Raw genomic sequence first — 17,132 nt, forward strand, 5'->3', positions numbered from 1 at the left:
GATCACAAGAAACACCCCAGTCATAAAGCTATAATCATCGTGTTCAATATCTGGATATCTTCCTTAATATCCAGAAGAGAACAGCAATCGCGTTCCTCATCACATCCGTGCCACTAAAGGTTTCAAGCGTATTTTCACTCATGTGTACACATACCCCATTTAAATTTTTCATTGCAATATGTTTTTGTCATTGCTTATTGATATGCCATGATGTAAAGTAATTAACTTAATTTTTTTGTTAATGTTACGGGTTACTTCATATTGGTTTTCAAGCTTTTATCCTCAATAAAACGAAATGTTGGAAAACCACAGAAGCAATATATTGTATTTACTTACTACTATTTGAGTGAATGTGAAGACTGCCCAAGAACTTCACCTGTATCCAAATGTTGTTGTCTTTTTTTTCAAACAAATAAACTATTGCTGAGGATTTAAGCCTATGATCCTGTATCAAACCATTTTGAGCAATTGGCATTCAATGAGTTTTTCACTATAATACAATTGAAGAGATGATTTTTTTTTCTGTTGCTTTCTAAAAAGACATTGGTGTTTTTAGGTACAGATGGGCATCTTTTATCACTCAAATACCTTCACTACAATAACACTGAATACATCATAAACTACGCTACAAACCTTTATTTAGCGGTAGGACTTTTGCATAGTATGTTTTGGCAGCCAAATCTTAAAATAGTTTGCTCTTGGCTAGAGTGATTTCTGGTATGTTCCATTTAGAACTGCATATCTCCATTGTCAAATACATTCACCGGTATAAAGGCCCAATAATTTGACTCTTTAGGAAACAAGAGTGAAGTATTCTCCTTAAATAAATCCAAGATTCAGGAAGATGAATTTGATGAAGTTTAATCCAGGAATAAAGATCTCATCCACCAACAAACCCAGCAGACATCAACTGACTCTCTTAGAACATTCCTATGTACATGAAGTCACATTACTAATGACATAATAAGATTCTATTAAAGCTGCAGTGTTTAATAAGCTGCAGAGCTGATTATCACACATCTCCTTCCCTCCGAAAAACAAAATTGAAATAGAAAAATAAGTAAAATCAAGACTATACAGAAATTAAACAAAGTCAGAAAGATATGAAGGCTTCTTAGACACACGTTCCGAAGATCTAATATTTCCAGAACTCGTTGCTTTGCTTTTGTTCACAATTTTTTCTTTGGAATCCAAGAATCCACCATCTTGCAATTTCTTTCGGATAACAACAATTCGATTTAAATTCCATATGCGATGGTCTTGAGTTTGTACAGCATTGTTCAAAATTTTGATCACTTTAATGGGTTTCATAAACTTTGTTTCTGAGCTACTCACTATGCCAGGACGTTTGACCATGACCATATCACCAATACAGACAACAGTTTTTTTAACACTATTTTTAACATCAAAATAAGTTTTTCTACGTTCAGCTTTATTCAACTCGTTTTTAACAATGTCATCTTTGTTGCACAGACATTCTTTACCCTTCAACATTTCATGCTTATTAACCCAAAAAGGTTCCACCTGTGTGTTGGGAATTCTCCCACGAAACAACAAAAATGGAGTCTTTCCAGTTGTAGCATGAGGAGTGTATCTGTATTCTTCTATCTTTTCCATAACACATTTTTTCCAATCAGATGACAAATTCTTTGCTAAACTAATAGTATCTTTGATCACTTTGTTGAATCTCTCGACCATACCATTGGCCTCAGGGTGGTAAAGAGAACACGTTTTATGTTTAATGCCTTTAGAAGACAAATACTGTTCCATTTCTTTGGAGACAAATTGTACCCCATTATCTGATAAAATGGTTGCAGGAAAACCTTCTTCATAAAATAATTCTCTCAAGCATTGAATAATCTTACCTGAATCAGTTCCTGACAAAAAGAAAATTTCTGGCCATCTTGAATACATATCAATGACCACCAGTATAAATACTTGAGAATCTTTATGTTGAATAGGACCCACCAAATCCAGAGCTATATCCTGCCAAGGACCATTAGGTCTTTTCCTTAAAAACATGGGTTGCGTGTGTGTACTGTAAGACTTGTCGCTAACATTACAGTGTATACAATCCCTAATTACTCTTTCAACCATTTTATCCATACCTGGCCACCAATAAGACATGCAAAGCCTCTCTTTGCTTTTGGATAAACCTGAATGAGCAACATGAACCAAATCTATCAAATCTTTCCTTAGACTAGATGGAGGAATTAACCTGGTTCCACGAAACAATAAATTGCTATCAACAGATAATTCACTGCGTACTTTCCAAAAAGGCTTAGTTAAAGAAGAACCATCCTTGCTACTTGTCCAACCATTTTTTATCAAGGACATTACCTCACATAATGTACCATCATTTCCTAATTCCTCAGACCATTTCTTCTCTGACAGAAATTCATAATCAACAGAACAAACCAATTCATCATCTAACTCTAAATGATCTTCACCATCCACATCACTCTTAGAAACAAGACGTGAAAGAACATCTGCTATTCCGTTATCAACACCAGGAATGTATTGAACACCAAAGCTATATTCTTGTAAGCCAATAATCCACTTCGATATTCTCCCAGACACCAGATCCAAACCTTTCTTACTAAAAATTTCCACTAAGGGTTTGTGATCTGTGTGGACATCAAAAACCAAACCCCAAAGAAATTTCTTCAGTTTTCGTACTGCCCAGAACACAGCCAAAGCCTCCCTCTCTACAACAGAATAACGAGTTTCAGCATCTCTCAAACTTCTAGATAAAAACATTATGGTTTGCATACCATCAGGACTATTTTGTTTCAATACAGCACCTAACCCTTTTTCACTTGCATCGGTAACTAATATAGACTTAATCTTTGGGTTGAAACTTTTTAGCGCAGGAGCCTTGTTTAACCTTCGCTTAATTTCAATGAATTCACTCTCACACTGATCTGACCAATGAAATTCCACACCTTTCCTCAACAAACACCTCATGTTTACTGTTAACTCAGCAAAGCCTTTTATACATTTTGTATAATATTCAATCATGCCAAAAAGCTTCATGAGTTCAGTTTTATTCTCTGGTGCCACCATTTTGTTTATAGTGTCTACCAATTCAGGTTTAGGCTTCACACCTTCACCAGAAATATTATGCCCTAAGTAGTTTATAGAGTCAGATCTAAATTTACATTTGCTTGCTTTTATTGTGAGATTGTGTTTGCTAAATCTTTCCAAAACCATATTCAGAGTGACATCATGATCAGATAAATTTTCTGCAAAAATCAACACATCATCTTGATATATGCAAACACTGGGAATGTCTTTTAAAACTATTTCCATCACCCGTTGAAATACAGAGGAAGCAGATACTAATCCAAATGGCATCCTCTTGAATCTATATGTGCCAAAAGGTGTAATAAACGACGTAAGATCTCTGCAAGACTCTTCTAGTTCAATCTGGTGATATGCAGAAGTAAGATCTATTGTACTAAAAACTCTGGCATTTCCTAACAATACTAATAATTCAGCGATATTAGGCAGAGGGTATCTATCAATGATTACACACTTATTGAGTTGCCTGAGGTCGATGCATAGACGCAAATCACCATTAGGTTTTCGGGCTGCGACCACTGCAGCCATCCATTCACAACCTTCTATTTCCTCAATTATACCATTTTGCATGAGTTTCTCAATTTCTTTTTTCATATCTTCTTTTACTGCTAAAGGTACACTCCGGACTTTACAACTCACTGGAATGGAATTACTCTTAACACGTATTTTGTGTTGATAACCTTTGAGACACCCAAGAGTTTCTTTAAATACATTAGGAAAATTCATTTTTAATTCACAAGAAAATTTGTCTTCCAACGGTTTTACTTCAACGGATTTTCCTTTCCCATCTAAAACACTAAGAACATTATCTCTCAATTGAATGCAAGGATTGGCATTGGGGTCTAAAATTACACCTAAGTCACCCTGATGTATCCAGCTGATAATGCTGTCACCCTTTCTCGAGACATATACTTTTCCAGACACTAGTCTAGATTTATACTCTATAAGGCCTATAAAGTAACCATGCAACTTTATAGGTTTTTTATCATACCCTAAAGGAATGATGTCAGGTTTAAAAAGAGACACCTTCCCTTTTAATTTTTTTGTGAAAAATCATCAGAAATAATTGTAATTTTTGCACCAGAGTCATATAATACCTTGGTCTTTTTTCCCTCAACGGATATTTCATCAATAGGATCAGCTCTTTTACGCGGGCTTTCCCCACCATCGCCAATGGATTGAACCACCTCAATATCACAATCAGATCCTGAAGAAGTCCTCTCAAAAATTTCTACTTCTTTCACTTTAGATCTACATTTTGTTTTGCATAAAGAAGTGACATGACCTTTTAATTTGCATTTACCACAGGTTTGTTTCAGAGCTGGACATTTTTTATCATTGGCCAGATGACCCGGTTTTCCACATCTAAAACATTTAATTTCATATCCACTCTTTTTAGAATCTGCCTTGGCAGGATCTTTAACATATTTATCACTTTTAGACCTTACTATCTGAACTTTATTCTCTTTTTCAGCACTCTTTTTTATTATAGCTACACATTTAAGAGAATGCTCTATACGCTTGGCAACAGATAAAACTTCATCAAGTGAAGGCTCATCTTTAAGCCACAACTCATCTCGAACTTTTTCTATCCCACAACCAAACATGAATTGATCACGAATGCGTTCATCAATTAAAGCTCCAAATTTGCAAGAGGATGCAAGTTTTCTTAAACGAGTCACATAGGATTCAACAGTTTCTTCATCATTTTGCATGCATTTGGTGAACTGGTACCTTTCAAGAATAGTACTAACTTTGGGTAAGAAGTGTAAGTCCAATTTCCTAATGCTGATTTCATATTCATTTAAACCATTAGCTTCCGCAGGAGGAAGGTCAGGCAAATCATCAAAGATGTCCTGCCCTTCTGATCCCAAACAATGAAGTAATAAAGAGCATTTTCTCTCAGCACTGAGGTTAGTTCCACAAACTTTAGCATAGCGTTCAAAAACTACTTTCCATTTTTTCCATATAATTGGAGGTTCACCAGGACAGGATAAAAAAAATGGTGCAGCTGTTACATTTTGCATTTTCTTACCTTTTGAAATTAAAGAATTAAACAAAAGATTAGTAGTTAAATGATAATGAATACTATAGACCTGAGAAAAAAAAAGAAATACAACAACCAATCAAAATGCCCATCAGAAAATGAGAATGGACCAATCAAATCCGTTCTTTTAAAATAATTTCACTGAAAACAGCTTGCTCCTGTCTGCTTGTCTGTGAAAGCAGGTTCCACTTGTCTGCTTGTCTGGAGAAGCGAAAACTGTAAGTCAGAAAGAAATCCCCTTTTTCTTTTTTTTTTTTTTAAATGTGAGTTTATTTCATGTAAAGTGAGGTTATGTTTAAATGCGCGCTGAATGTTTCCATTAATGCTGGCTGCACGCGATGGCTGCTTCCTTCAAGCTTGGCTGTACACTAGCCAATGCGCGGTAATTATTTTCTTCGAGCCTGAGTGTACACGCTCTTGCCGCTTGACAGATTTATGGGTCGGTAAACATTAAAACACACACTTGTGGCAACAAGGGTTAATTTAATAGTTGTCAGTAGTTGGGAGTTGTTAACTTCCGGGTGTTCATTTCTTTAAAAATCGCTTGAAGATGTGACATGAGACAGGAGGCTCAAAGGCAGCTGCTTCGCGTTTCCTTAGCGCTGATGGAAGCGAATATTTATTAATGACTCAGATGCGTTCCTTTGTAGAGAGTTCCTCACGCTTTGCTGGGCGCGTCCCTTTGAAGACAGTTCTACGCGGCGCGCTGAGGAATAAGAATGTTTATTTACAATCCAGATGCTTCACGCTTGGCTGCACGAGCTGGACATCGGCTCTTTAACAGAGTACACGCGCGAGCACATGAGAATGTTTATTTTTGATCAAGAGCTTGAGACTGGGTGCTCGCGTTAAAACTGTTAATGACTCCTCGCATCAAGGTTGTTAATTAAGCGAACAACAATTAATACAGGCAAAAAGCGTTATAGATCTCCTCAGGCCGACGTTTGTTTTTCAATAACAAGCTGCTTTACACTTGAATGCACGCGCCTGACTGCTGCACGTTTGTCTGCTCGTGCTTGGCTAAAACTAAAACTGCTAATTGGGTTCTTTCACGCTTGAAAACAATTAGAAACGCAGAAAAGTCATGAATGCGTGGGATTAGCAGAGTATAATTAAAACATGGGAGCACATGAGGAGATGATAAGCAGACAAGCAAGGGGTTTAACTTAGGGTAAACGCTGAATAACGCTGAATAAACTGAAGTAAAAGTATTACTCACAAGTCAAATATACACGATGACAAAAGTTCTTGATATTGATTGATGTAGCATTAGAAGTGCTAGGCAGTTAAGTGAGGGTTGACAAAATTGCCATTTTTGCCAGGGTTAACCTTCTCCTCACAAAGATTTGTGTTGAGATCTTCCATATGATTCCTGGGAGGGTTTCAAGCCGACTACGCCAGTGAAGTATTCTCCTTAAATAAATCCAAGATTCAGGAAGATGAATTTGATGAAGTTTAATCCAGGAATAAAGATCTCATCCACCAACAAACCCAGCATACATCAACTGACTCTCTTAGAACATTCCTATGTACATGAAGTCACATTACTAATGACATAATAAGATTCTATTAAAGCTGCAGTGTTTAATGAGCTGCAGAGCTGATTATCACAAAGAGTCCAACCTTGCTTGCAGGAGCTTGTTAACAGTCCTTGTTGGGGCTAGAAGATTCCTATAAGATCAACCTGTTTCTAGTGAAGGCTAGTAGGTTATTTTATTATGTTTGTTTTATTGACATCCTGGCTCCGGTTGGCTTACTTGGGTTATCATTTAGGGAGTAGCAAATGGATTATCTTGTGCACTAGGCTAGATATGCCAATTGGGGAGACAAATACACCAGGACAAGCTATAGGCTGTTTCTTGCTGACTATAGTTACTACTCCTTGAAGGCAAAAGGACAGTAGCTCAAAGCATGGGTTGAATTCTGAAGTAGCATATCAGGTTTTAGACTTCCCTATTTTGTCCAGCAGGTTTAGATCTTCCATGAGATCAAAAAACGGGGGAGCTAGAGGGGTATGCTAGGTCCACCCTCCTGTTGCAATAGTAGACCTACAAAATCTGAGGTGTCGGATAAGGAATCTAGCAAAACAGGAAAGGATTTTTGCTCAATCTGAGTCGGAAAATCAGCAGGAAAGAAAAGATTTCCTTTCTTGAGTCCCCTCACTCGCCAGGGTTTCCCCTTGGTGACATGCTTCATCATAGGAGTACAAAAGGGGGTGGTGATGGACGGAGCATCTGAATCAATCAAACACTCACACCCAGTCAAAAGATCTGGGTTTAATCCATCACCGTTCTTTAGCCCACTCTGCCACCCCAGTTCAGACATGTCTATATGCAAATCAGTCTGACCCTGTGCCTCATGGGAACAGTCCAGCCCGAACTGCCAAGCCATGCCTTCCCTGGACCGGAAACAAGCTTCCGAGGACCGGTTTCTGGCATTCCAGCCGTCTTCAGCCCGGCTTGCTTGAATCCAGTGGCAAAGTGAGCAAGGGACTCACGTCTGAGCATACCCTGCCACACTTATGGCGGCCAAAAGCGGTACAAAAGGGGGTGGTGATGAACATCATAGGGGCCATCTCAATCCGCTGCAGATTTAGGCGTGCTAAGACTTGTGACGTTACATAGGAGCACTTTTGTGAGGAACTATGTGTAGTGCAGTAATGTTGTGGAGTGGGGTAAGTGAGTAAAAATACCTAACTAGTGGGCGAAATAGCTTTATTCTGGGTCCTAGTCGGTATGTCTAACCACAGGGTGAGTTACTGGGAGGCCTAGCTATAATTAATTAGGGGTCCCTAGTAAATGTCCAACATGTATCGAGCCACCCCAGAGCTTCAGGACAACACAGGATCCAGGTCTGTGTCTACCACTCCAAAAAGTGACCTAAAGTGAGGTAAAATAGTGAAATTATTCAAGAAATCAAGAAAACGCTGCAACTAAAAAGCAAGCGTTAGTAATACATGCGATAAACCTTTAGTCACGTAGTTCATGTGGAAAAGAAAGAAGAACATTGTTATCAGTAACAGCCGCCCCATCAAGGTTGGTAAGTATATCTTGGAGTCGATTTTTTACACATTCTGCTCCTCTATGGTGTGTGCAAATAGCAGCATTCTTGTGTTTCGCCATGCTTGCTAAAAAGGAAAACACATCGCTGCTTGCTCAAGTGAGTGACATTAAAAAACATGTATTCCACGTGACAGTACAAAAACATGACGAACAAAACATTCAGTATTTTCAGAGAAAACGTCTGTTTACATACTCATTATGAAGCAAAATTGTGTCTCATGTCTTGAGGGGGTGAGCGGGTTCGTGCTCGAATTCTGAAATGGAAGACAAAGCGTGATTAATGGCCTGTCTCCCTAACAAATGCTCCGTAAAAGCTTGGGAATACGCAGGGACTCCTGTGGATGGTACCACAGTCAGCCTGGTTTCTTTTTAGGTTTTGCCTAGCAAATGCGTACGAAGTACGTATGCGCTAGGAAAAATCTTATGATCTGTGTGTGGGGTCGGGTATCCGCCCCCTCCACCCATTGGCTAGCTCCATAAATGGAGGCTAGCCATTGGGAGAGGGCTCTGTCCGTCAATCTCGGACCAGATTCGGGGGCGTTCCCGAGAATTTTTGGCGTTTGGCTACGTCAGCCGAAAGCCTGTTCTCGGGAACGCCCCCGAATCTGTGCTGGCATTGAAGACACCCGCCCTCATTGCACTCCCTGCCAAAGGCACGATGCCGATTTCAGCCATACAAGCTGCTAATGACGAACCTGGCCTTCTCCAATCTTCTCAACAATTGTCTGGCCTCAGTGGCCGGAAGTCTCGGCTGCCGGGTGAGGGGAGGTTGCAGCATTTCTGTCAACCCCGTCATCTCTACCTGTGGGGGTGTGGAGCAGTGCAGCGCCCCGGACCAGTTGTCAGCCTCCGTGAAGCTTGTGTGCACACGAGGATTGCGCTGCAGCTTGTGTGCACACGAGGAGTGAGCTGCGGCTTGTGTGTGCACACGAGTGTGCACTTCCTGTGCACACCTCGACTCCGCGGGGCCTCCTCCCTCGGAAGGCTGTCAACTGGCTGTAGAGTTGCTCTCCCTGCCGTCAATGCCCCCAGCGAAGATGAAGTGAGCGTCAGGCAGGGCTCCTCGGGTGTCATCTCACCCTCCTCCCGACCAATGAGGGGCGGTGTGGCGGGAGGGGCAGGCGGAGGGCAGGAACTCCGCTCTGAAGGACGTTCCAGCCCCTGTGAAGCCGAGCACACTCACCTCCCCTCTGCACCCACCCGTGCCAGCCCTACCCCGCCCTCCACACCCCTCCTTGCCCACTCAACACGAAGGCTCTGACCACATTTGAACTTTAGTGGCCGTCAGTGCATTAGAAGCGAGAAGCCTTTGTATGCTCTTAAAGGAGCCGCCGACCATTCCCCGGAGCCCGAGGCAGGGCAGAAAGTGGAACTTGAACCCTCGGCGGTGAGAGAAATGCGCTTGTTTTAATTACTACCGAGCGCGGGGACACCATGCTCGGTTTGGCAGCCTCCCGATGTATATATAGCAGGCCTGTTCCGCAAGATGCCCGCGAACAGCAGGGATGGCGCTCAGGAGGTCGGTACAACAGCGGCACAGTGAGTACAGGCGAGGGGGGAGGACCTCGGTAGGGTGAGGGTGAAGTGTGTCTGGGAGAGGGCTCCGGGAGGCAGCAGGGAGCACCGGGCAGTGTGGAGGTGGCGCTCTGAGAGGACAGGCCAGCGGCGAGGGAGGAGCAGTGACGGTTACTTGAAAAGCCGTCCCTTTCCGTAAACTGCCCGAAGTGCAATGGTGCGAAAATTAAATAGAAGAGGGAGGAAAAATAAACTGTGCCCATTGTCGTTATGGGATTCCGCGCAGTTACGTGACTTTCTTTGCAAGAGGCTCGCTCTGGAGTAAGAGCAATAAACGAGTCCAGTACTTTACTCTAATTGGTTGTGTGGGCTACACAAACAGTCCCAGGGCCTATCTCAGCTGATCGTTTCGGAAGAGGGTGGGTTAAACGCAGAGGGTCATTGAGGATAGCTCATTCCTGCTGCTGCTCTCTGTCCAGCTGCTGTTACCACTAATCAGCTTAAACTCCTCTCCCTTTCCAACAGGTAAGAAACTTCACTCTATGCCGATGGACGATGCGCCACATTACCCTGTATTGGGATAAAGCCAGGAACCACATTTTCCTCTGACTCCAAGTTTAGTTACTCACGGCGAACTGCAGCTGCTTCAGTGGAAGGGAGAGGAAAGCGTGTTTCGTGTCAGACAAAAGTGCCCTTTAAGCTTAACTAAAGAGAGTGATGTTTGGGTTGGGGCCACTAAAGGTTCCTCAAAAGCGCTTCTAGTCTGGCCCAACTGAATGCGAAAAAAGGCTACTCGAATTAAAAGCAAAAAAAACAAACAGTCAAGCAAGCACTTGCTCAATAGACAATCTTCTTCACAACAGACGAAGGGCGAGGGACGGGTGGGAAGAGTGTAGTGTAAGAGGAGGAGACCGTGTGGGAAGAGTACTGGGGGAGGGAATTGAAGGAAGAGAGTGTGCATGAAGAGCAGTGCTTGAAGAGTGCCAGGGCATTCCCCGGTAAAGCCAACAATGAACACTGAAGCAGACCCTATGGGGCACTCTACTTCCGTCATTTGCCAGCTGAAAAACACGACCTTCTCGTATGTCACAGGCTAGTGATGCAACTCGATGTCACCACAAGTCACCACACATTAATTTCATTATTGGTACTTCTGTGCAGCGCTCTGACACCTTCGGGTAAAGTCCGCGCTATATAAAGTTGCATAAATAAATAGATAAAAACACAGGGACTGAGACAGGCGGCTACGTGTGTTTACCATTGGTGTTCCAGGGCCTAAAGCATTATTTCATGGCAACTGAATAACTAATGTACTGAAGCTTTTAAATGCCTCATGGTGTAATTGCTTCTGGTCCTGCGTAAAGGTGCTATGTTTGTGGTAAATCCATGAATATTTGGGACTTGCATTTTTTAGGTTTTGCCTGGAGGGGGCTCGCAGTGTGTGGGGGGCTCTGTGTGGGTCTGTGGAGGGCTCTGTGTGAGGGGCTCTGTGTGGGTGTGTGGAGGGCTCTGTGTGGGTGTGTGGGGGGGCTCTGTGTGGGTGTGTGGGAGGGCTCTGTGTGGGGGGCTCTGTGTGGGTGTGTGGAGGGCTCTGTGTGGGTGTGTGGGGGGCTCGCAGTGTGTGTGGGGGCTCTGTGTGGCTGTGTGTGGGGAGCTGTGTGTGGGGGGCTCTGTGTGGGGGGGCCCTGTGTCTGTGGGGGGAGCTCTGTGTGGAGGGGCTCTGTGTGGGTGTATGTGGGTGGCATTTGCGAGAGATTAAGCTATTGGCATTGTAAATGACAATGCCATTTATTTAGCTGTTGTGCTGTAGCTATCATGGGACAGCGAACGTGATCATTTGTAGCTCGTCCATGTATTTTAGGTAGTGTGAAGTCCTTGCTCCTGTGTTCTACTGGGTGCCACCAACTCGAAGAGTGCCACTGTGTTTTCAAGGTGAAACATTATAATAGAGGCGAAAGTAGAGCTTTACAGCGACAAGTGAAATGCATGTAAAGAATGCCAACATCTATTGCTGACATTTCTGCTTACCGGCATCAGGATATCAATTAGAACTGAAGTTCCATGGGTCTCTTAAACACAAGTGCATTCACATTTTAGCCTCTTGCACTCATACATGTAGGCACATTTTCAGAACAAAGAAAGGGGCGTGGCAGTTATTTTGATGAGGAGAAAAGATAATGGGCCAGAAGGTGTGTGGGGGGGCTCTGTGTGGGTGTGTGTGGAGGGCTCTGTGTGGGTGTGTGTGGGGGGCTTTGTGTGGCTGTGTGTGTGGGGGGCTTTGTGTGGCTGTGTGTGTGGGGGCTCTGTGTGGGTGTGTGTGTGGGGGGCTCTGTGTGTGTTTGGGGGGGCTCTCTGTGGGTGTTTGTGTGTGTCATTTGCGAGAGATAAAGCTAGTGGCATTGTAAATGACAATGCCATTTATTTATGTTAAAAAAACCATAAATAAAAATAATGTCAAGAGCAATGCCAATAGCTCTAACTTTAACAAAGGCAAAACCATTGCATTGTAAATGCTTGTTGTGTCCTGAAAAGGAAAAAGACTTACTTGAGATGCTCTCCTCAATGGCACACTACCTAATAGTTCACCTCAAGACGGCACATTAGCGCGTCTCTCATCGGGTGCCGGTTTATGTAGCAAATGTTTTCGAGCAGTCATGCAGTGAAGACTGGAGCGACAACCGTGTCAGATGGCCGCCGGCAAAAGGCAAAGAGAGTCGGCCCTCTTAGGGGTAGGATGTTGGTAAAAGAAGTGGTGATAAGTGCACAATGAAATAAGGAGTGATAAGTACACAATGAAAAAACATGCAGAGACTGGTGAGCCAGTCGCTCAGAGTTAATAACACTACGGCCCGCATCCTTACTAGATGGCCGGTATATGTGAACTAAAGGCGGCTTTGTGCAAAAAAGGGGGGGCTGTTTTTAAACCCCTCTCACATTGGTGCAAAGTTAATAAAAGTACAAACACAAAAATACAAACATATATGTGCAAAAATACAAAATACAGTGTCAACAATATAATGCACTCCGGCAGTAACAGTCTATGTGCAAAAGACGCAATACAGTACTAATCAGGTAAAGTGCATTCCAGGGCAAAAGTGACAGTACATCCAAGAAATTTAATATGGACCTCCTTAAAAATGTCAATCATTAACATTTTTAAGAAGATAAAAGTAAATGGTCAAAAACCTCGTTAATTATGGGCTATCCTTGCGGCTATTTCTCGACCTAACAGCTGCCATAAGGAAACTGGCTATATAGAAGATCTCATTGGGGTCATTTAGTAGCTGTAAATATAATAAGGCTGACTTTACTTGGATAAAACCCTTTCTTTTTAGTAATGGGAAAAGAAACCTCTTTCTGATGTCACTATACAAGTCGCAAAACATTATTAGGTGCATTGTGTCCTGGACTGAAAAGTTGTCACAGCTGCATGGCCCTAACTCATTCAGTCTGCACCACCCCTTGGAATTCCCTAGCGAAAGGTGAATTAAATTAAAACGGAAACGTGTAAGAAGTGCACGATGAAAAGGTCTGGTAGCAATTTTCAGATAGAGTACCATTGAAGGTGAAGTTTTTAAAAGGTAATGAGCTTTTACCGTTACTTTTGTCAACTCCAATTCTTCCCGTTGTACTGCCCATAAATTTAAAAGCTGTCTTTTCACCCAGCTGAGATCCATTCTTGTGATTGTTTCGGGGTCATCAAAGAGGTCCTGTCGACCAACTGTTGCCAGTGTTTCCCTTACATAAACAAGCAACCTAATCGTGTACACATAATCCAAAATGAGGCAATCCTTAATCAGTCTATGATTAAGATCTAATTCGGGGTTAAGCCATAGTTTAAGCGAGCAACTAACTGGAGCCAGCCTGAGTGTATCTGTTATGTAACCCATTCCCAATTCCTGATGGACAACATAGGATGGGGTTGATTGTGGAACCGATAATATACCCCATAAAAATGTGTTCTCCTCTCGCTGTATCCCCTCCATGGGTCTATGCCCCCAGATAGAAGAACCATATGTGGCAATTGCAATGCATTTGGATTTATAAATATTCAACACTGCCTCAACAGGTTTGGTCCCCAACCGTTTTGCAAACCCATTTACGGCCGCAATTACCCTAGGCATGCCATTAACCGTAATCTTGTGTTGAGCAGCCCATGTGCCATTCTCATAAAAAAGAACCCCCTGGTACATAAAAAAAAGTTACCCTGGTAACTTCGGAGCCTTCACAATAGAAAACCCGGCAATTTTGTTTACTCTGGCGGCCTATACTCATCACATGTGATTTGGCTATGTTTACCCTTAAATCCAGGGATTTCATAAAGTTTCCAAATCCCACCAGCAGCTTCTGTAGGACGGCTGCTGTACGCGATAACAAGACAGCATTGCCGGCATACAGAAGCACCGGGCAAAGCTCCTGACCAATTTTGGGGACATCTAAGCTAACCACATCAAAAAACTTTCCCAAATTATTAATATAAAGAGTAAAAAGTAAAGGAGCTAAAATACAACCCTGTCGGACTCCACACCCAGAACTAAATTGCCTAGTTCAATTTCCATCCTGATCAATCCGTACCCGTGCAGAAAGGTTCTGATGCAGGTCGGCTAAGAAGTGAACGAGACTCTTTTCCATTCCCATCTCTAGAAGGGCCATCCAGAGCTTTGACCTGTTTACCAGGTCAAAAGCTGACGATAAATCCATAAATGCCAGCTGGAGTACTGCCCCTTTGGCTGAGGTATATTTGCCAATTAACAGCGATAAATTACGGCACTGGTCTTGAGTCCCCCTGCCACTTCTAAAACCGTATTGAGAATTTGATATTATATTATTCTCATCTAACCATCCCGTCAATTTGCCTAAGACCACCCTCCCCAAGACTTTAACAGCCGAATCAATTAAGGAGATTGGTCTGTAACATCGGGCATCTCCTCTGTTGCCCTTTTTAAAAATGGGGACTATAATAGACGTGTCTCCTAGGAGGGTGGATGGTTCCCCTTTACTGCAGTATTAAAAATTTTGGTCAGAACTTGTGCCCAGAAAACGGGATGTGCTTTATATAAATCGGCTGGGAAACCGTCTGGACCTGGAGCCTTATTACTGGACAAGGCCTTGATGGCCAGAACTACTTCCTCCTCTTTAAAATTCAGCGGCGGGGTTGGATCTGTTGGAACAACCCAGGGGATAGGGTCAGAAGATGGGGGAGTCTCATTTATAGCCTCAAAATGTACTAGCCACTGTGCCTCGGTGATGTTACATTCTACCACAGTATTACCATTTTCGGAGAAAAAAGGTTTATTTACAATTTCCCAAAAACTGCGGCTGTTTTTTAGAACATCAACCGACATCAAGGCCTCCCAGGCTTCCTTTCTAATGTCTTTTTTCCTGGCCCTTACCGCTAGTTTGTAATCCTTTCAAAGTATAGCCAATTTAGACCTATTTTGTAGGATCTGTTTGATAGCACTCATTAGAAGGCTATGTGCCCGCGAGCAGGTGCTGTCAAACCATTTCTCGGCCATTTGTTGCCCCCTTTTTACCGGGGCCTTTAGATCCAGGGAAATTTGTTTACAAATGGCCGTAAAGGCCTCAATAACAGCTGTGCCCCCAGAAGTAATATCTAAACATACATTCAGCATGGCCTTTACCGACAGAAGAAGTATATCTAAAAAAATCTCCGGAATTATCTTTGTCCATTTTAGCCTTCTCCCCTGATCAATAGGTTTAATACTAACCTCTACCCTTGTGTGACTCATAGATTGCACCAGACCACACTCATTATTAAGTTCCAGAACAACCGGATTGTGATCACTAAAATGTGAGCCCAGTAATTGTAGCGTATGCCACCTCACTTTGGCCACCAAGAAAGTGGAGTTTAATAACCAAATAACCTAGAAACTATGAAAATGTACCAATTGCAACACCGCAGGTGTTGTATATCTGATTGCCTGTGCCTGCAACCTCCACTACGTAGGGATGACCACCTGACAAGTCAGCACTAGAATAGTGTAACACCGAAGGTCCGTGGGTCCGTTTCGGGGCAGCTTAGAAGCAGGTGTGGTTTTGGCCGGCGTTGAGTACGTGGAGGCTGCTAGTGTCGTAGTGGAGTCTCGTGTCGTGGCGTTCGCAGCATCCAGGGGATCTCGCGCTGGGTGCGGTCCAGGCGCAGACGGGCGCAGACGGGCTTGCCTTAGGCACGTCTTCGGCGTGCCAGCGTCGCGCACGCTGCGCTCGGCCACGCAGCTGCCGCCATTATAAGGGGAGCTGGGAGGGAGGAGCAGCTGAGAGGCGGGAGGCAGGGGTTAGCAAATGGGCGCGGCGGGGCGGGCCGCAGGGACAGCAGCGGCAGGAAAGCTGGCAGTGGGCACTGGGGCGAGGGAAAAAACGGCACCCAGGAATGGGCAGCAGGAGCAAGGGTGCAAGGCACAAGGGCTGGTGCAGCAGGAGACAAGGGTGCGAGGCACAAGGGGGGGGAGCGACCTACCTGGCAAGGTCAAGGGTCAATGAGTTCATCTGGAAAATAAAACCGCAGGTTTTCTTCAAAGACAAACCACCTATTACTACTCATGACAGTGACATAGATCTACATAAGAAATCCAACTTTACACCACCAGGAGCAAGCCTCCTCATAGAACTGCTAGCCTTTGAAAAAGTAGTCCTAAAGGAAGTGGCAGAGATAGATCCTAGAAGCATAAAAGTCTTCCATAACACAAGCAAAAAGGAACAGGAGTCCATACAACTATTGGCCGATGACAAAAGAGTCACCATAAAACCGGCAGACAAAGGCGGAGCCATAGTACTGCAAAACACCACAGCATATCGGATTGTATGCCTACGACTACTGGCTGACGAAAGAAACTATATTAAGATTAAGAAAGACCCTACTGAACGCCTACGCATTGAAATTGACAATCTAGTGGAAGACTCCGCAGCCAACAACTGGATAACTAAGAAAGAAGCTGACTTCTTGGAAAATACCAACCCTACGATCCCCTACTTACATACCATCCCAAAGATCCACAAATCGCTGGATAACCACCAGGGAGACCGATTGTATCCGGGATTGGTTCTATTTTAGAACCGCTTTCCAAATTCGCTCATGCATTCCTACGGTCCCTCATACAAGGCACAAGTACATACTTACAGGATACCAAAGCCGTCCTTTGCCTCCTCCAAGATTCAGAGAAACTAACTCTCAGCCCCTTTGACTAGATCTTCAGTCACGCACAGTGTCTTTTAAGGTTTATTCCTTATGCTTGTTACCAACGAGGGCTATATATTTACTTTGCACCAACATGAGAGGGGTTCAAAAAGAGCCCCGCAGCCCTTTTTTTGCACAAAGCCGCCTTTAGTTCACATATACCGGCCATCTAGTAAGGACGAGGGCCGTAGTGTTATTAACTCTGAGCGACTGGTTCACCAGTCTCTAC

This window comes from Lissotriton helveticus, chromosome 5_1 (assembly GCF_964261635.1).
Source record: "Lissotriton helveticus chromosome 5_1, aLisHel1.1, whole genome shotgun sequence".
Lineage (NCBI taxonomy): Eukaryota > Metazoa > Chordata > Amphibia > Caudata > Salamandridae > Lissotriton > Lissotriton helveticus.